At 41.3% G+C, this 21091-nt stretch overlaps 1 protein-coding gene across 1 annotated transcript in view; it reads left to right on the top strand.

Annotated features, from left to right (window-relative positions):
• schip1 (schwannomin interacting protein 1) overlaps positions 1 to 21091 on the top strand; it is a 582838-nt gene that overhangs the window by 136523 nt on the left and 425224 nt on the right. The gene's annotated exons all lie outside the window — the stretch shown is intronic.

Raw genomic sequence — 21091 nt, 5'->3', positions numbered from 1 at the left:
AGGCAGGAGAATGGGGTTAGGAGGGAGAGGTAGATCCAGCATGGTAATTCCGCTCCTATCACTTATGACCTTATAACAATGTTTAAGAGGTGTTCAGATAGGTACTTAGATCGAGAAGCCGGACAAGCCTAAGGCAGGCAAGTGACATTAGCGTAGATAGCCATACCAAAAGGGCTAGTTTCTGTGCCGAACAATTCTGATTCAATGCTGCAACCAGGATCCACTGCATTGAACATAGCTAAGATTAATGGCCAAGCAAATGTTTTGGTCCCTGAAAATACTGCAGTGAAGTTGTTGGTGATAGCTGTGCAAAAGTGCTTGTCTTCATGGGCCATTTATTCGCATTGGCATCTGTTCAACCTGCTGAAAAACCTCACAGGCAGAATCAGGCAGCACCTGTGGAGAGAAAAATGGTCAACCATTCACGTTGGTGAACCTCTTTGCTCAGTCATAGGTCTGTGTTATATCAGCATTTGTTCATTTACGTAAATATCCTGAATTTGAATTACTTTGCATTTTTGTTTCAAATCCAACCTGGCCAATTACTCAACTAATAGTCTAGTCCTGCTTTTCTTCAAAAGGAGCACTGATGCAAACTCACCAATAACCTGACCAGTCTGAGGAAGGGTCTCGACCTGAAACATCACCCATTCCTTGTCTCCATGAGATGCTGCCTGTCCTGCTGAGTTACTCCAGTATTTTGTGTCAATCCTTGGTGTAAACCAGCGTCTACAGTTCCTTCCTGAACATAACCTGGCCACTCCTACTCAGTTTGGGCTCCTCCGTCTGGCTCCTGTCCATTGTAATGAATCTGCAGGTTGCACAAGGGTTGAACGCAAGGGGAGGGGCAAAGTGTAAATGTCTTTGGCATTAAAGCATCACTTGATGAAGTGTGACACCAAACAGCACCAGCAAAACGCTGGCCATTGGGAAATACCCCTGTCCATATTCATAATGAATGTTGTTAGTGGCCAAAAACTACAACGTCATGACATCACTGCAGGGCAGAAACTTTGGATGAGTCATCTTGTGTTGTTCAATCGGTACACTTTTGTCTAATGTGTGTGTGGGAATGTTCACACTGCTGTCCCCATCCTATTCAGATTTTTACATCAGCGCACACCACCCATTTGGAATGACAATAGACACAAAGTGCTGGAGTGACTCAGCAGGTTAGGCAGCGTCTCTGGAGAATAGGAATAGGTGACATTTCGGGTTGGGACCCTTCGTCCAACTAAAATGTTTGAAGAAGGGTCTTGACCCGAGATGTCACCCATTCCTTTTCTCCAGAGTAGCTGCCTGACCCGCTGAGTCACTCCACCATTTTGTGTCTATCTTTGGTGTGAACCAGCATCAGCAGTTCCTTCCTACCCACTAAGAATGACTAGGATAGCAAGCATTCAGGCTCAGGTTAGCATGGGGCAAGATTACACCACATGGCTGTCAAACATTGACCTTCAAAGGGAAAAGTTCCCACTTGTCTCGCCCGATCTTCAACTATTACTGCATTAGTGGGTCTCCAAAAAACAATGACTTGGATGTCTTGATTGACCATAACCTCACCAGCACTGTGATTACAAGAGGAGGTTGTTATTAATTTACTGGTTATTTTATATATTATCTATGTGTATTGTGTTTACAGGGCTGTTATGCTCCTGCAAGTAAGAATTTCATTTTTCTGTTGTCTGTAGTTGTTGCCTTGCAGCACCAGAGACCTGGGGTTCGATCCTGACTACGGGTGCTATCTGTACTGAGTTTGTATATTCTCCCCGTGACCACGTGGGGTTTTTTTCTAGGTGCTCTGCTTTCCTCCCACACTCCACAGACGTACAGGTTTGTAGGTTAATTGGCTTTGGTAAAGATTGTAAATTGTCCCTAGTGTGTAGACAATGCTAGTGTATAAGGATCCCTCGTCTGCACGGACTCAGTGGGCGGAAGGGGCTGTTGCGACACTTTATCTCGAAACTAAACTAAATACTGATCAAGAAGTATAGCAATGTCAACACATCCTAATCTAAACCCTATCCCAGAAGAGAAACGCTTGGCTTAATCAATGATCAGCCTCTGGTTCAATAGCATCCCTGCCACCACCAGCACATCATGGCTGTGCTACTGTTCATAAGATTCACTCCAGCAGTTTAGCAAGCTTACACAAAATGCAAGTCCCAGCCTTGCGACCTATATTGCAATGATAAGAGCACTAACTCCCTTCAGTTCCAATCCACACGCCATCCTGGCTTGGCTTGATCCATCATCAACAGTGAGTCAAATCCTTGTAATTCCCGACCTAACAACATCACAGGAGCACATTTATCACCATAATAAAACGATGGCAATTTGTGGTCACCCAGGAGAAGATATCAAACTGGCAGGATGCAGTTAGATAAATGTGACTTCACAAGGGCCAGCTTTGGTGGAAAAAATACTGATCTAGTTATTGTATTGAGTCCAGTGCTTTACGATCTGCCATTTGATCTAGTGATCCAATTCAGTGTAAACTAAGAAATACTCACAAACAATCTCCTTAAAATTGTCTGTCAAAATTCCTAGCCTGTCTTTTGTTTTGTTTTGACGGTTTGCTATCTTCATGCTTTGTATATTTCTGTAACGCTTGCATCTCAGATCGATCTTGAAGAGGGAAGTACTGAACCTTGTCACATTGTTGCATTTCACTTTCCCCTAACATGAGATGTCATTGTATTTCCTGCACTGTGGCAGTAAATCAGCAGCCTGTTTAATACACCCTCTGATTCTTTCTGCCCACCCTGGCGCCTCACCTCTACCGAAACAAAGTTCACACCTGTTTGTACATCAAACTTCAACTTTTTAATTTGCCAACATTGGGAAATGATTGGAGTCAGCTTAAGTTCAGAGGAAATAGGAGAGTTAACAGCTCAGATGGTCTGATAAAAGGTGGAATTACTTCCCCTTTTCTCATCTCATCTTTCAGCTCAACATATCGGAGACCACGTGAAGTTCATGCATATTTTTATGGCATAAAAGTGAAATGGACAGAACAGTCAATCTTATATTTGATGATGTAGCAATTCTATTCAGCAGCTGACTGCAGAACAGCATTCATTTACTTTCAAGATAATTTGGCCTCTCCATACATAATATTCAAATCAGCGTAAATGGAGTAAAATATTTGAACATGAGTTAACTGTCAGGGTTGGTCTAAAAATCTCATTATGAATATTCAATTTTAATTGTAATGCATATGTGTCTATAAGCTAATATTCAGCTGATGACTTTTCTCGAGACTGCATTACTTACATTGCATGCCAGTGCACACTGTGGTTTACTTGCATTTTAATGTTCTTGTGATATTTAATCTGCTGGTGCAAATAAGACACTTTGAATAAATCCAGCCAATTTACATTGGACACAGCTGGGATTCAAACATAGATGTCTGCTTCAGACCACACTTGTAAGTACACAGCGGTGGATTTAGCCTTTGAGGAAATTTTCAAGCTGTTACATTTAAATGATAACCTGCCGACCAGCGTATCTTCTACCAAATTGAACTTATACTCACGGCAGCAGGGGTATGAGCACCTCTTGTATCGAGACTGTGATAATTCAGCACAAATTGGATTGTATGGCACTTTGCCTGCTTCAGCTATTGGGCTGCACCTTGCCGGTAAATGCTGGCAGTTCTGTGGCGAATATGTTAGGGACATTGGCACATTGACATCCAAATGCACATATCCCAAACATGCCCACAGGTTCCAGGCAGTGAATCTATCAGTACGCACTGAAGCTCGACTCTGCATGAGGGTCACTGATGAAGAACCATGCTGTTCAATTCCCCAGCTCATTTTGAGGGCATTTGCTCGTGAACTATCAGCTTGGTTAGAGTTGGTGTAGGAACTGTAAGCCACTCACTTCAATGTAGAATTTGTAGCCATGGGAAAGGATGGTGAGATTAGAATAAGATACAAAATTAAAAATATTTGAGCTTGCAATAGAGTTTTCTGTTATTTCATTTTGTTTAATTAATATCGACATTATTTTAATTTTATGGATGTTGGTGGTGAATGCAGGCAATAGGCCATACTCAGCAAAAGTCAGACTTTAGACTTTAGAGATATATTGTGGAAATAGGGCCTTCAGCCCACCGAGTCAGCGCTGACCAGCGATCACCCCGTACACTCGCACTATCCTATACACTAGGGACAATTTACAATTTTACCAAAGCCAATTAACTTACAAACCTGTACACCTTTAGAGTGTGGGAGGAAACCGGAACACCCGGAGAAAACCCATGTGGTCACAGGGAGAAGGTACAAACTCCGTACAGACAACACCTGGTCAGGATCAAACCTTGGTCTCTGGCGCTGCGCCACTGTGCCAACCTAATGTTATGCCGACCTTACCGAACCTGATGTTATTCTAATGCCTCCTCACCCTGTGCAAGTGACAGGGATGAAAAGGATTACAAGCTAAATAGTGTCTCTGGCACATTTTCAACCAGGATATTTTTGGTTGGAAATTAATGTGAATGCAAAGAGGGTCAAAAAGTCTATCCTAAAATAAAGCAATGCACTTAGTTCACTGAATATTTAAATATTGTTCACATTTCCTGAAAAGCAATTAGTTCAATGTCCATGAGAGAAATTGTACACCAACTACTTTAAGTAATTCATTACTGTTTGAATTAGGTCAATTTAAAGTAAACAAGTTAATTGCCAATGTACCTGGTCATCACATACTTTATTGAGTTACACTTCATGTTAGCTCAGGGATCTAAAACTGCTTCACTCTTTTTCTGATATTTCTGTGATGAGCTTTGTTCAATCGTCCTTTGGTCTAAGAATTTCATTTTAAGGCCTGAGCACTACCAAAAGGAGATGTATGATCTAATCACAGGGAATTAATAAATAAATAAATATATTTGTAAGTAGGTGAGTACAGAGAACAAGCAACAACCCGGTGAATCTTTTGTATGTATCCAAATAATAACTTGCCTAGGAAATGGGAATTCAGAGGTTAGCAAGTGGGCATAGACAGAAGCTAAAGGGCCTGTACAACTTACACGACCTTTTCGGCGACTGCCGGCACCCGTCATAGGTTGCCGAAATTTTTTACTATGTTGAAAATTCAGCGGCGATCAGAAAGACGCTACGACTCTTTGGAGACCTCTCACTACCATAGGAGACCATAGGAGTTTCTTGGTGAGACCACACCTGGAGTATTGCCTACAGTTTTGGTCTCCAAATCTGAGGAAGGACATTATTGCCATAGAGGGCGTGCAGAGACGGTTCACCAGACTGATTCCTGGGATGTCAGGACTGTCTTATGAAGAAAGACTGGATAGACTTGGTTTATACTCTCTAGAATTTAGGAGATTGAGAGGGGATCTTATAGAAACTTACAAAATTCTTAAGGGGTTGGACAGGCTAGATGCAGGAAGATTGTTCCCGATGTTAGGGAAGTCCAGGACAAGGGGTCACAGCTTAAGGATAAGGGGGAAATCCTTTAAAACCGAGATGAGAAGAACTTTTTTCACACAGAGAGTGGTGAATCTCTGGAACTCTCTGCCACAGGGGGTAGTTGAGGCCAGTTCATTGGCTATATTTAAGAGGGAGTTAGACGTGGCCCTTGTGGCTAAGGGGATCAGGGGGTATGGAGAGAAGGCAGGTACGGGATACTGAGTTGGATGATCAGCCATGATCATATTGAATGGCGGTGCAGGCTCGAAGGGCCGAATGGCCTACTCCTGCACCTAATTTCTATGTTTCTATGTTTCTATGAGACCTCTCACGACTATACAGGCGACCACTGGCGACATGTTGCGGGTGACCTCTCACGACCTGTATGGTCGTGAGAGGTCTCCAAAGAGTCGTAGCGTCTAAAGAAGGTCATGTAAGTGGGACAGGCCCTTTACCATACAGAAATTTACACTCAACAGCTTTGTTGACCTTAGCTCACAAATCAGATAGGATTAACTAGGACGGGTGGAGTGCGCAAGGAGTACATTGTCGGTCTTGAAGACTGTTTCTGCTGGTGATTACTTAATCAAGTTTAATACTTCAATCCTTCATCACAACCAGACGCTGAAGGAAATGAAAAAGTTAGATGCTTTAATATACAGACCAATTACCTATTGTATGGGTAAAAAGTTTCTGAGCCATTATTTTCTCATTACATCTGGATGATGCAGGAACACACGATGTTCATTGTGTGTGCTTTACTGTTGCGCTGCTAATGTAAAACTAAATGAGACGGATTAGGGTGCTTTCCTGTTGACTTTGCATCACTTTGTCACTTTTAATCATCTCCACTGTGGGCTGTTTCACAGCAAGGAGGATGCTGTTCTGGAGGTGGTTGTGTCCAATTGTGGCAAGCTCTGACCTTGATAAGTTTGCATCAAGATCTGCAGGAAAATTGACAGTGAAAAACAACGTTCCCCTGTGATGAGCTGTTTTTGTAGCTTGGGTATTTGGGATTGCTTTTGTGCCGGTCCAGCTGAAGCCTTTGATGGTAACTTTGTCAGTGCCAGAAACGTGGCGACACTTGTGTACTGCCTCGGTGAGGTCTGCTGTACGATTTTTCAGGGTTGTTTGCAAAACAAAGCATTTCACTGTACCTAGGTACATGCGACAATAAAGTATCATTGAATTGAATTGGAACGGAGTTGTCTCCTCCAAAGTCTGCCTTGGTCTGATTCCACGAATAATAAATTAGGGAATCTTGATCGTCAATTGCACAAACATAATAAGTATTTGATATTTCATCTGTAAAAATATCACTGGTTATTTTATGAATCCCAGCAGCTATATTTACAATATGTTTGCAATATAGCAAATTACATTTAAAAAAAATGATTGACAAAATTGAATAAACTCTGACCCTCCTGAAATATTCAGTTGATTCTTTGTTATGTGGACTATTATATTATTGATACAATATACTTTTTCAGCTCCATATTGAATAAATAAGGAAGTATCAGGGGTATTATAGTATTGGATGGTTCATGACATCATCATTTCCTGGAATACTTTTAAATTGGTGTTAGTCATAATTATATTAGTTTAAACATTGATGCAAATTATAATAAGAAAACAAATGCAACCTTTATTAATGCTTAAATTATTAGCCTTCCTCAGATTGTTAATAGGGTTTTTGTTAATAATACTTGTATTGTGACTAACGCTATATGTAAGATAACAACATGGTATGATTACGATAAGTGGATTCTTTTATGCAGCTGTGGAATTGGAATTACATGATATATCAAAATAATTTTACAGTACTGTATCAGGGACTTGTTGTTGTAATTAGTTGAAGCAATTTGCAGTGTTTTTGTATTCTGCCTGCTGTGTTCCATTCCGTGCCTTCCTCTTGCTTGAAGCCAGTGCAAGAATCGAGTTGGGTGTTGAACAAGTAGCCTGGCCTAACACTCAGCTCATGCTGAGGAAAATGGGCAACACCAATTGACCTTGGAGTCTGTCCAGAAATAAAATAAGATATCCTTAAACGCTTGAAAAGATCACCAGGTAATAATGAATTACACGGAAAGGTTGTGTCCTCAGATAATATTATAAATGTGTCTACAGAGGGGCGATGCAGCGATATTGAACTCCTCATCCACGTGAACCAAATCAACATGAAATACACTTTGGACATAGGTAGGAAAATTGTGTGCAATTTGTTCTAATTAAGATGGTCAAAAAAATCTACTGTAACTGAGTATGTAGGAAGGAATTGCAGATGCTAGTTTATACCGATGATAGACACAAAATGCTGGAGTAACTCATTGGGCCAGGCATCATCTCTGGAGAAAAAGAATAAGTGACATTTCTGGTCGAAACCCTTCTCCAGACTGAAAATATGTTCCGACCCAAAATGTCACCAATTCCTTTTCTCCAGAGATGTTGCTTGACCCACTGAGTTACTCCAGCATGTTGTGTCTATCTTCTGTAATACAGTCGTGGCTTCTAAACCCAAGGAACAACAGATGCTGTTTTTTACAAAAAAGGACACAGATGCTGCCTTACCTGCTGAGTTATTCTAGCACTTTGTGTGTTTCTCTTGGCTTCTAATTAGGTGTGGAGATTTATAGTTTGAATCTTGCGCTTCGAGTTTCTTTCAAAAACAATTTTACATATTTATGCTGGTGCTATTTGTCATGCTGGATTATGAAATGCATGTTCATTTGTGGTTGACAAGGAAGACATGAGTATGAAAAGAGGTGAAGAGGGCACGAGAAATAATTGGAGCTGATGGAGTCATTGGGGAATAACGACTGGGTTGGCTTTTGCCAAAAACTTGATCTATTAAAAATAGATTGACATGTATGATTAGCAATTTATTCAGCAACTCTGCTAAAATGACTTGATGTGGTTTGTTTGAAACTGAAGTTCTCAAGGGTCAGTAGGCCATAAGGACATGTGTACGGTGATAGTATGATCATTGTGGTAATAAATTGTGGATAATTAGGAAATAGTTACAGATTTCCATGAGAATATCTTCTACAATTCAGAGCCGGTGACATCAACCTGAATAATTGCCATTGCAGTGGTCAGTTTCTGTACCTAACACTCATTAATCCTTGTCCCTCTACCACAAATGAATGTGCCCAGAAAATGATTACTTCCTCAGGGTGTTTCTCATGGAGTCCTTGATCTATCCGTTTTAAAAATGCAGTTTTCAGAGCAAGATGATTTCTTTATTGCAGACCCAGTCAGGATGATTGATCCTCACGTACACCATGACATTTGTATTGATGGCAAAACGGGTGGGGTGGGGAGAGGGGACTTGTCATCAGTTGAATCACCGAGTGTATTTATACAGCAATGACCTACTAATGCCCACCTTGGGGTTTTCCAGGGCCTCTTGGATCCTGACCATGTCATGGTTGTGGTCTAAATGTGGACCACAAGTGAGGTTAGAATGGATGCTGTTGACAATAAGCAGGGGTGGAAATCCCGGGGGGGGGGGCAGGTGGGACACGTGTGTCCCCCCCCCCAATAGCAAATCCCCCCCCCCCCCACCCCCATTTTTTTGACATTGAACTGGGAAGTGTTTACAACTTTTTGCAGTCTTTTCCACTCCTGGGCGCACAAGTTGCCGAACCAAGCCACGATGCAACCGGTCTTTAAGGTGAGCGGGACAAAGTTTAAAAATAAATGTGCAGGGCAAACGTCTTTATACAGTAAGTGATGAGTGCCTGGAACACACTGCTAGGGTTGAGGTAAATACAATAGTGGCATTTAAAAGATCTTTGGATAGGCACAGGGATATGCAAGGAATGGAGGAATATGGATTATGTGCATGCAGATAGAGGTTGATTATGGCATCACATATTGCACAGACATTGTGGGCCGAAGGGCCTGTCCCTCTGCTGTACAGTTCTACATTGTGTTCCTGCACTCTGTAAACTATTGTCCACATCAACCCGCTTCAGACTGTAACCCTGAGATTTAGAGCAAATTTTCCAGGACCTTCTCTGCCTTGAAGTAGATTCTATTTATATTTTCATTCAATGACGTTCATTTGGTCAAGTCTTCGTCTCTTTCAGACACATACCATGCTCTACCATCATTTAATCATTGGTGTTCATGTTTTCATTTTTAGTCCAATACAAAAGAAAATCAAATTAAACAAGTGAATTTGAAATTAGACCGAAAGCCCAATGAAATGTCCGAATGTGTGACGGGAATAAGTACAGGAATGTGCTTCAATGTCTTTGCCATTCAATGCCGTTCATCAAACATTCAGTTCTATTTCCCTTCCCAATTCCTTAAACTCCTAATTCTCTAGAGCTCTAAGAATATATCTTATCGCAGCCTTGAGTACACTTAACCCATTAACTAATATTCTCTGGGGTTGAGAATTTTAGAGATTCACAACTCAGAGAGTTGTTCAGCACATATACCCCTCAGCTCACCTTGTCCATGCCTTCTAATTTGATGTAAGGGCTAATCGCATTAGCCTGCATCTAGCCATATCCCTCTAAATCCTTCCTATCCATATATCTATCAAAATGTCTTTCAAAAGTCACATTTGTATCCATTTCTACAGCTCTAGATACGGGCTACCTTTTGAGTGAAAATGTTGTCACTGAGGTCCCCCTTAAATCTCTTCCCTCTCAGCTTAACCCTATTCCCCCCCCCCTCCCAATTTTAGAATCCTCCACCCTGGGAATAAAACTGCTTCACTTTATCCATCCTCCTCATGATCATGTACATCTCAATAAGGTCACCTCTCAGATGATTAGAAACTTTAACATGGATTATCAACAGCCACAGCTCAAGAACTCATCCCTGCGCTATGGACGAGGTACGGTTTGACATTATCCCTTTACATCCACTCGATGTTCTGTTTCTCCCCCAATCCTTTAATCTCCCCTATGGACGTTATCAGTGAAATATCTCCCTGTCTGGAGGGGACATTGTGGGTGAAGGGTCTCCCCAGATGAGTTCATAAGTTCAAGGAGCAGAATTAGGCCATTTGGCCCATCAAGTCTACTCCGCCATTCAATCAAGGCTGATCTGTCATCAGATCAGTGAGGGGACATTGTTGGTGAAAGGTCTCCCATGTAGGGAGGGGACATTGCATGGTCTCACCTCTCAGAGTTGGTAAGGTTGGTGTTTCCAGTGCAAGGGTTCCCCTGTCCTCAGGTGATGTTGTTAACCTTTCCCACCACCCTAACCTAACTTTGACCAATTCACTTGATATTCAATTTAAATAGCTTTCTATTTAAGAGCGCAGAGTAAAATCTCACTCAGTTCATTACAACCAGAGATATGGATAGGCACAATAACCTGGCCCTCAACACTTTGGAAGCAGTGGGATGGGGACCCACAGTCCCATTTATATCAACGGGTCGATGATTCAAAGGGTCAAGGGCTTCAAATTCCTGGGCGTGCACATCTCTGAAGATCCTTCCTGGTCCGAGAACACTGATGTAATTATCAAGAAAACACATCAGCGCCTCTACTTCCTGGGAGGATTACGGAGAGTCTGTTTGTCAAGGAGGGCTCTCTCGAACTTCTACAGGTGCACAGTCGAGAGCATGCTGACCGGTTGCATCGTGGCTTGGTTCGGCAACTTGAGCCCCCTGGAGAGGAAAAGACTACAAAAAGTAGTAAACACTGCCCAGTCCATCATCGGCTCTGACCTTCCTTCCATCGAGGGGATTTATTGCAGTCGCTGCCTCAAAAATGCTGGCAGTATCATCAAAGACCCATACCATCCTGGCCACACACTCATCCCCCTGCTACCTTCAGGTAGAAGGTATTGGAGGGGACATGAAGACTGCAACAACCAGGTTCAGGAATAGCTACTTCCCCACAGCCATCAGGCTATTAAACCTGGCTCGGACAAAACTCTGAACATTAATAACCCATTATCTGTTATTTGCACTTTACCAGTTTATTCATGTGTGTGTATATTTATATCATGGTATATGGACACACTGATCTGTTTTGTAGTCAATGCCTACTATGTTCTGTGTGCTGAAGCAAAGTAAGAATGTCATTGTCCTATCAGGGACACATGACAATAAACTCACTTGAACTTGACTTGAACTTGAACAGAGCTGTCGGCTTAAAGGGCCTGAACCACTTGGCGACTGCCGGCGTCATATCATTGTCGCCAAAAGATTTTGAACATTTCAAAATCCAGCGGCGACAAATAAAATGTTTCGACACTTGAAAAAACACCGCGCGTCAATATGTCATCATGCCGCGTCATCGCTGAATCACGCCGCAAATTGTTCGGTGACTTGATACTTCAGTCAATGATGCCGGCAGTCGTTAAAAAAATCGGCAAGTGGGACAGGCCCCTTAAGGCCCTTCATTTTTCACCACACAGTTTTACTTTAACTTGGCCTGATGGAGTCAGTGACTAAGATTGTCAGCCTTTTAGTGAAAAAAAGCCTTTTCCTCCTCTATTTTGATGAATAATTAACTTTACACCAATTGTAGTTCGAAATGAAATGATTCATTATTATTTATTAATCATTTCAATTATTTACGCTGTTAATGATTTTAAATGTTTCTGATGAACATTTGGAATTGTGGAAGAGTCTTTAGACAGAAGGTCGTCAGAGAAGTGTGGGTGGAGCAAATACTGTGGTTTGCAATGTGTTTCAGTTGGAGGATGGGACGGGTGGACGAGACCTCTGGCTTGTTCGGAGACACAAACTGTTAGCGTGGTTGTGGAACCACTGTGAGGAATGAAGCACAAGGACGGCCCAGGGCACGCACAATTTGTTCCATTATTTTAATCCAGTGCAGACAATAAACTGTTCTTATTCATAATTAATAGTGCAGGTTTTTTTTTAACAGAATGTGGGTGTCTGGAACATGCTTCCGGGACGTTGGTGGAGCCAGACATAATGGTGGCATTTAAGTGGCTTTTAGATAGACATGTGAATATTCAGGAATAGAGGAACATGCAGGCAGAGGAGATTAGTGTAAAAAAGTCAGCATCCTGTTTGGCATGGACATTGTGGGCCGAATGGCCCGTTTCTGTGCTGTACTGTTTTATGTTTTTTGTTCCCAATCCAAATTTCGAACACGTGACAATAAACTAAACTGAACTGAAATCATAGCTTAGCAAAGAAAATTTATTTCCCAGAAATAATGAATTAAAAATACATGGGGTGTAGTGATTTTTATTTATGGGCCACTAATTGAGCAAATGAACTAATCACTAATATTTCATTATAAAGGAATTTCACTCCTTGGTGTGCATATAAATGATGAAGATTGAAATGGATAGAAAAGCAAACTTAATTTATTGCTTACATTTACAATAATCAAGCTTTGTCGAAACAGAGCCTTCTAATAATCTTAGATTTTATTTCCCGTAAGATTTAGAGTACATCCTAAATGAATATTTATTCATGCTATAAAAACGCTTGTTCTTAACTTAAAGAACTGCTTTCATAGACAGTAAGAATATGACCTTGTGTTCAAAATACCTTGAAAGCCCATGTGCCCTGGATGATTATTAACTCCATTTGTCATTAGTATCTACATTGGAAACTGCATCTGGGAACCTCTCCAACTCGTGGTCCAATAACACTCGGCAGACCGTATATCTTGGGCTTTAAACGATGAAAGAGATTTATGAAGAAGTTTTTTTAATCTGACCCGAAACAAGAGCTTTAACAGATATAACTGTGCCTGGAGACTGGGGTTTTGACCCAAGTGTCTCAATGTTCCCCAGTCAGGCAGACTGTAATTGCCAATTTGTAAAGCAAAACATGCATTTGAGCTAACAACCAAAAATAGATGTAGGGCATGATATTCCAAAATGTTTTATGTAAAGAAAACTGTTGGTTACGAACTGGATTTTTATTTTTTGCTGCTATAGGTTTCAATATGGGTGGAATTTCATTTGCAATATGCAATTGAATTATCACAGCATATCTCGAATATTTATTGGATTGAATTAGATAGCTCTATCCATATGCTCCAGGCATGCAGAGCAGGTACCAAAAATGCTGTTCCTGGGTAATGCTGATTTCAAGTGTCCACTGCTAAACTGAATGGTGCATTTACATCACGTGACCCATATATTCCCAACGCAGAACTCAGTCTCCAACTGCCTTATTAATAAAATCCAGTCTTATTTTGACTTTCAATGTAGTTCGTTCACTGCCTCCAAATAATCTTGGCAAATCTAATTAACCGCACTCATATGATGGTAACTGTCTGAAAGCAGAACGCTCTGATGAGGAAGGTCACAGCTAAGGAATGTTCTGTAGAGAGTACAATGATTTCAGAGCTAGACCAAAATCATCTAGGTTTTAAAGCGCTAAATAGTTAACCTTCAAATAAAAACATTAATCAAACACTTAATCAAAATGCAATAATTAAAAAAACAAGTACAAACACTTGGTAAAAACCGCAATGGCAAAAAATTAAAATGAGCATATAGGTGTAACTTGTAACATCAGTGATGAGAACAAAATGAAAACATTAGAAGTCCATAAATATTTGAAAAATGTCAGTGGTGCAGGAAATCGCAGAACTTGAAATAAAACTAAAAGTATTAAATCTGTCAATCTGTAAAAAAAATCTCTATTAGGGAACCACACCTCTCTTTCACTGATAAATCCACAAAACACAGTTTGCAAAAAATTGAATTGCAACTCGATTAAGGGGTTTAAGGTGATGATATTTTTTTTCCAGGCTGTCCCCAGGGATCTAGTGTTATCTTCCAAACTGATTGTCATGTCAAGCGTGGCTACTTCCTCATCCCTTTAAAAAGTAATGTCCTATGAACACAGTTTACCATCATTATCTTTAGTTCTCAGTTCCTTGAACGCAGTCCATCCATATGCCATTATCTTATCACATAGTAGATCAATGATGTGATTTTTGTCATTTAATCCTTGCATTCTTGACAGATATACAACTTCCTGAGGTGTGATTCACAGCTTCAATGGCAAAATGACACCATCTACAAGTTTTAAATATACAGATCCATTATATAGATAAATTCTTATTGATAGGATATGCATTAGTCCTCAATAGCTAAGCTTTAATGGAACGTTATTGCCCGATAGGTTTATTTAGACCAACCCAATCATTTTTTGAATACTAAGTAGATCCTGATGGGAGTGTTTAGATCTAATATCAAACTCTTTCCTTCCCTGTACATTATAATCATTACCAACTGGATTAGTATTTTCACTCATCGCAAATTTCCAGCATAAACTGGATTTCATGAAATAATTAAAAATGTTCGTATGCTATACTTCATTGTAAAAGTACAAACATATACGAGTCCAGATAATTCACGTCATCTTTTGCTATAGTTATAATGTAAGTCCATAAGAAATGGGAGCATTTGGCCGTCTAGCCCTTTGAGCTACTCCCGAGGGACCTTCCAGCAATTGTTTAGCAGAGCTAGTCCTTTCCTGCTCATCTGCAAGATCTCTAGCATCTTAAACTAAGATCAAATCAATATTTTTTTCTCTTTATTAATCCCAGACCTATTGGTTGGATTAAATGAATCTCTGGTTGTTATGGTACCATTGTAAATAATTAAATGATTATTACCCCACATTTGCAATAGATGTAGCTGCACTCACAATTTAGGATTATCAAATTGGATTTGCTTTCTCACTACCTTGATCTCTCCTAATCAAGGGCATCATGATGGTGCAGCGGTAGAGTTGCTTCCTTAAGGGCCTGTCCCCCTTGACTGTCAAGTTGCCGGCAGTCGCCTGAAAAACCGGCAACTGGAACGGCACACACAAACACACACCACAACACAACGACTGTCAGAGTGGAACACACACACACACACACACACACACACACACATCGCTTCCTTCACCAGCCCGTTATGCAGGCGGGGGACAGGGTAAGCGGGGGGACCGCTGTCTGAGTGAAATTCACACGGTGCAAAGCCAATGTGATACAGACACACACCGCGATGAACAGGAAGGTTGGCGCTGTAATTAAGAAGCTAAAAAGCACAGTGTGCGGTAAGTCCTTTAAAAGCGGTGGGGAGAAGGAGGAGAGAGGGGGGAGAAAGGAGGGGGAGGGGGGAGAAGGAGTGGAGACAACTTTTAAGAAGCCAGAGATACACGGCTGTGAAGCTCTGCGGACATTTAACATTATCGGTCGGTTATCCTTGGTTCTGAAAAATACCGCTTACGTTTTTTTTCCCCATTGAGCCAATGAAATTCACCGGCCAGCACTGGCTACAACCTACGAGAACCTACGAGAACCTTCGACTTCCTGGCGACCCATTAGGACCTCCTGGCGACCCACCTACGGCACGGGAATTCTCGCTACTCTCCACGGCGGCTTCATTCTAGTCGCCGCTAATTTTTCAACATGTTGACACATTCACGGCGACCATAACGAGGCCGCGACTAGTTCCCAGAATGCGGGAACTCCTCACAACCATGAAGGCGACTCCCCGGCAACCACCCGCGAACATGTGGTGACTGCATAGTCCCCTGGGGTCGCCTAAAAAGTCACCTAAGTGGGACAGGCCCATTACAGTGCCAGAGACCCGAGTTTGATCCTGACTACGGGTGATGTCTGTACGGGGTTTGTACGCTCTCCCGGTGACCTACGTGGGTTTTCTCCGAGATCTTCGGTTGTCCTCGCTCATGCCAAAGATGTGCAGTTGTGTAGGTTCATTTGCTTGGTATAAATGTAAATTGGCCCTAGTGTGTGTAGGGTAGTATTAATGTGCGGGGATCGCTGGTCGGTGCGGACTCGGTGAGCCGAAAGGCCTGTTTCCGCGCTGTATCTGTAATCTAAACTAAAAATAAACTAAACAAAACATCTGTACCATGATTCAAAGAGTTGCTTTCCACCACTATCTCTGAAATTATAGAACAAAACATAAAAGATTAGTCCACACTCATGGGCGGAAATCCCGGGGGGGGGGAGACAGGGGGGACGCGTCCGATTGGACGAGAGAGACGTCGTTCAGCAGGCAGTGGGGAGGGACATGATGATTCAGCGCGATGATTAGAGGAGGGAAGCGTCGGTCAGAGGGGGAAGTAGGGGGTGGGACTGAGGATAGAGCGCAGTGATTGGAGGAGGGAGATGTCCTGGTGTAGCAAAGATCATAGAGCGGAGCTTTAGTCAGCCCGTTCGTGAGGCGTTCCATCATCCGGCCCCGCGTGGCTTAAAATCGGCCGCGGGATCTTCCATCGCTCCGCAGTCAAATTGCTGCGTCGAGGCGATCGAGGCTCCCGATGTTGAAGCCCCCGCCAGGAGATTTTAAGCCGCGCCGGGCGATGAAAGGCCCCGTGAACGGGCCGATTGAAGCCCCACCATTTGTGAATGACGAAGCTGCTGTTGCTGGAGTTCGGAGTTGGTCAACAACCAGGTCAGCTCCCGATGTTATCACCCACAGGGCCCCACGGCAGAAGCCTCGTGTGTGTGTGTGTACATGCGGCCATCAAGGAATTGTGCCCCCCCCCCCCCCCCCCATTTTTTGATAGCGATTTCCGCCGATTTGGATGATTGTTGGAGTCCTCACCAACAAGACAATCATCCAAATCATTATCACCATCGTCCTCCAAATTCAGGGTGATATATTATATTAATGACTCACCTGCGCCACCACCATTTTGAGGTCACAAGTTACAAAGTCTTTCAAATGTAAAAATCCTCCGACTGTCTGACTTTTATTTATTTGGAGGGAACAAATAAATGTTTCACTCGCATTCGCACTTTTGTGACCTGGTAGCTTCTTATCAATCCTCTCAGCCAGCAAAGCCCAGCAGTAAGCATGTGGAAGTGGGGGTGCACAACTACCAAGCCTATAACTATACTTGTAGATTTATTTGGGATTGAATTGGAAGAAAGTTTAATGTGATCAGTGGGACTGACCAGTGGAGCTTAAAGTATAGCAGTGACTTGATTTCAAATACATTTTGTAGCTCCCTTATTTCACATGACACATAGTATTTATCAATTTCCTTGTGTTTTTTTATATATATTGCAACTAAACCTGCCATGTACCAAACGCATTTTGATGCTCTCAAAAAGTAACAGATGAAATTAGAAGTCCATCAGCAAACTCTTGCATTGGGTGTGTGTTTCCTGATCCAAATCCTTTGTTTCAAGTGGTTGAACAAAAGGCCAGAGCACCTGGCTGAGCAAGACCATTAGTAAATAATAAATTATGGTTGTTATAACGAAACAAATACTCGTTGCGCGTGGCTGATGTTTTGATGCAAATAATAGGAAATTTATGGAGAATGAGTATCTGCCTGCAGTAAAATAAAGTGGAAATATCTTCCAGCAACACAAAGCTTTCATTATTAATATTGACAAGCGTAGCTTTTAGGCTCGTAACTTTGAAGAGAATCAATATGAGATATTTTCCTCGACTGATTGTCTTATAAGGAGCAAAACAACCTGTTACACCCATACATACTAAAACGACATTAGCTGATGCAAGACCATTTATTAAAATGTACCATATTATTTGGACATAAAGCCGTCCATGTGTCAGTAGGCCCAAATTTTAAGCGAACACATCATGAGGTGAAATGGCCCTTTGCAGTGATGAACTGTTTTTACTCTCCCATTAACACTGAGCAGATAGATCACGTATGAACACCAATAAAAAATCTATGGGATTTTCAATTCCTAGGGTCCATTGGTGTAAATTAAGCAGAATGTCGGCACCATCTCCCGATAAAGATGTCTATAGAATGCTTATCCAAAGCTTGTGAAAAACAGCAGTCTTGAGCCTCTTTAAAAATGAAGGGGAAAAATCAGAGTTCTTTACTGTCAATATCTGCTCGCGCATGATATTGTGTCCATAAATATGACTTGTGCTGGCTGCCTGCAGGTAAGACTTTTATTAAAACCTTCATGATATAAGGACCTGTGTTCTTGAGGCAGCTCAGGAACCCTTTCAAGATTGGCCATTAATCTACAATCGGCAGGAGAAAACAAAACCAATGGAAAATACCTGCATTGTCAATTCAGGCAGAATGTGATCACAGTTAGTTTTTTTATCCCATCTTACGTCTGGGCCCAAACAAGAAGTTGGAACAGAGCAGTTTAACATTGACTAGAGAGAACAAAATGAAGACTGGCCAATCAGTGTGCCTCTTCATCAATACCTACCATTTCAGCAATGTGGCATTTTAGTCCATTTTCTCCCAGCAATGTGGTAATCACTTACTAGAAAAATAATATTGGCCTCATCACAAAATTTGAATATTAGGAATTCTGTACCTCAGACAGTTGTGCAGCCTTAAGTCATTGCGGATTTTTAAAAAATCATTTCTCCCAGCTACATACTTCCAGGATAATAAATGTGCATGATAAAATTCAGTCGATTTTATCATGCACATTTATTATCCTGGATGTCTTCCAAATAAATATCATTTCATTTTATGGAACTTTGTCAAATATATGCAAAAAAATACATAGTACATAGAAACATAGAAACATAGAAATTAGGTGCAGGAGTAGGCCATTCGGCCCTTCGAGCCTGCACCGCCATTCAATATGATCATGGCTGATCATCTAACTCAGTATCCCCGTACCTGCCTTCTCTCCATACCCTATGATCCCCTTAGCCACAAGGGCCACATCTAACTCCCTCTTAAATATAGCCAATGAACTGGCCTCAACTACCCTCTGTGGCAGAGAGTTCCAGAGATTCACCACTCTCTGTGTGAAAAAAGTTCTTCTCATCTCGGTTTTAAAGGATTTCCCCCTTATCCTTAAGCTGCGACCCCTTGTCCTGGACTTCCCCAACATCGGGAACAATCTTCCTGCATCTAGCCTGTCCAACCCCTTAAGATTTTTGTAAGTTTCTATAAGATCCCCTCTCAATCTCCTAAATTCTAGAGAGTATAAACCAAGTCTATCCAGTCTTTCTTCATAAGACAGTCCTGACATCCCAGGAATCAGTCTGGTGAACCTTCTCTGTACTCCCTCTATGGCAATAATGTCCTTCCTCAGATTTGGAGACCAAAACTGTACGCAATACTACAGGTGTGGTCTCACCAAGACCCTGTACAACTGCAGTAGAACCTCCCTGCTCCTATACTCAAATCCTTTTGCTATGAAAGCCAACATACCATTCGCTTTCTTTACTGCCTGCTGCACCTGCATGCCTACTTTCAATGACTGGTGTACCATGACACCCAGGTCTCGCTGCATCTCCCCCTTTCCCAATCGGCCACCATTGAGATAATACATATTTTGGAAAGTTTTAATATTTTTCATTTAATCAATATTTGTAAATGAGTTGACACCTTCCAAATGAATTTCACATGGAGAATTATAAATTCTCTTTCCCCTTGCCTGGATGAATATATCCGTGGACATGTAATACCTACATCATGGTGATGGTTTTTCATGCTTGACCCCAGACACATTGAATGTTTGTAGCCTTTTCAAACTGGTTCCATTTCTTTTACATTAAACATAGATCTGTTTTCAGAATAGGCATCACTTGAACAGCTACAAAGACAGGTGGATTTATGGTGGTCACAGAAGGCACCAGGCATTGCCCTTGCACTGGTAGCAGAAGCCCGAGACTGCTGTTCTGACCAGTTTTCAAAATCATTTGGAGATCACTTACGAAACTGAAAAAAATATTCACTGTAAAATTGGTTTTGAATTGTAAACTGTTAAAAGGAAATGTGGATTATTGTACGTAGAGCATACAGTATGTAGCCTACTTCTCTATTCGTTATAGGCGCATTTCAGGATCATGAGGTTTGACGGTCTTATACAGAAACATTGGAAATGAAAAAAAGCTGAAAATTAGTTTGGTATATTCAATTTAAGAGTAAATGGGAAATGGCAGAAAATGGTTCATGAATGACCCAGAAAAACAGCACATTGAAAATAAGTATTGAAATGACAAGAAATAGGCGCAACAGCCATTAAATGTAACCGCTAGAATGTGGAAAGCTGACCATTGCTGAAGTGTTTTTCTTCCCGCTCGATATAAGAATGTAAATGTTTACGTTTCAAAAGGTCATTCAACTATTAGATTTAAAAATGAAACAATAAACAGATTTCAGGAGAGCGATATATTTACATCCAGCAAAGTTTAGTTACAAATTTACTGTAGCGCTTGAACATTCAGTCGTGGTAAACACTAATGTGAACCAACCAATGCTCTGGTACTGCTTTGTGATCTTGTTTCATTGAACAAATTGAAATGGAATGAAAAGCAAAATTGCTATGATACCAGGTGTTTGTGCAGATTGAAAAAAGCCTTTCACTGACTTCACCCATGTAGTCTACTGCTTGGTAAATGTGTTTCATAAATGCTTCCATGGATTGTTAGTCTTTTCTGCGGGTCAGCGTGCAATGAAACACAATGCAAAGCTTTCCTGCTTAAAAGGAACTGCAAACTGAAGGGTAAGAGAATTTGACATACATTGCTTTGTACGATAGTGGCATAAGAGTTTAGTGCAGGCCGATTTGGCTTGGTCTCACCAAGAGTTTTAAAAAGGATTATAATTTAGGTATTGAAATTGACTTTATTCATAATCGTCCACAAATGTGAAAAATTGATGACTCGGGTCTTAGCAATAACAGGATTTTCAACGGTGATTATTAAGGACAAAAATATACATATACTATCAAGTACAGGCACAAGGAAAAAA

Source organism: Leucoraja erinacea, chromosome 14 (assembly GCF_028641065.1).
Source record: "Leucoraja erinacea ecotype New England chromosome 14, Leri_hhj_1, whole genome shotgun sequence".
Taxonomy (NCBI): Eukaryota; Metazoa; Chordata; class Chondrichthyes; order Rajiformes; family Rajidae; genus Leucoraja; species Leucoraja erinaceus.
Note: the sequence above shows the minus strand (reverse complement) of the source record. Positions and strands in the feature narration are given on the sequence as shown.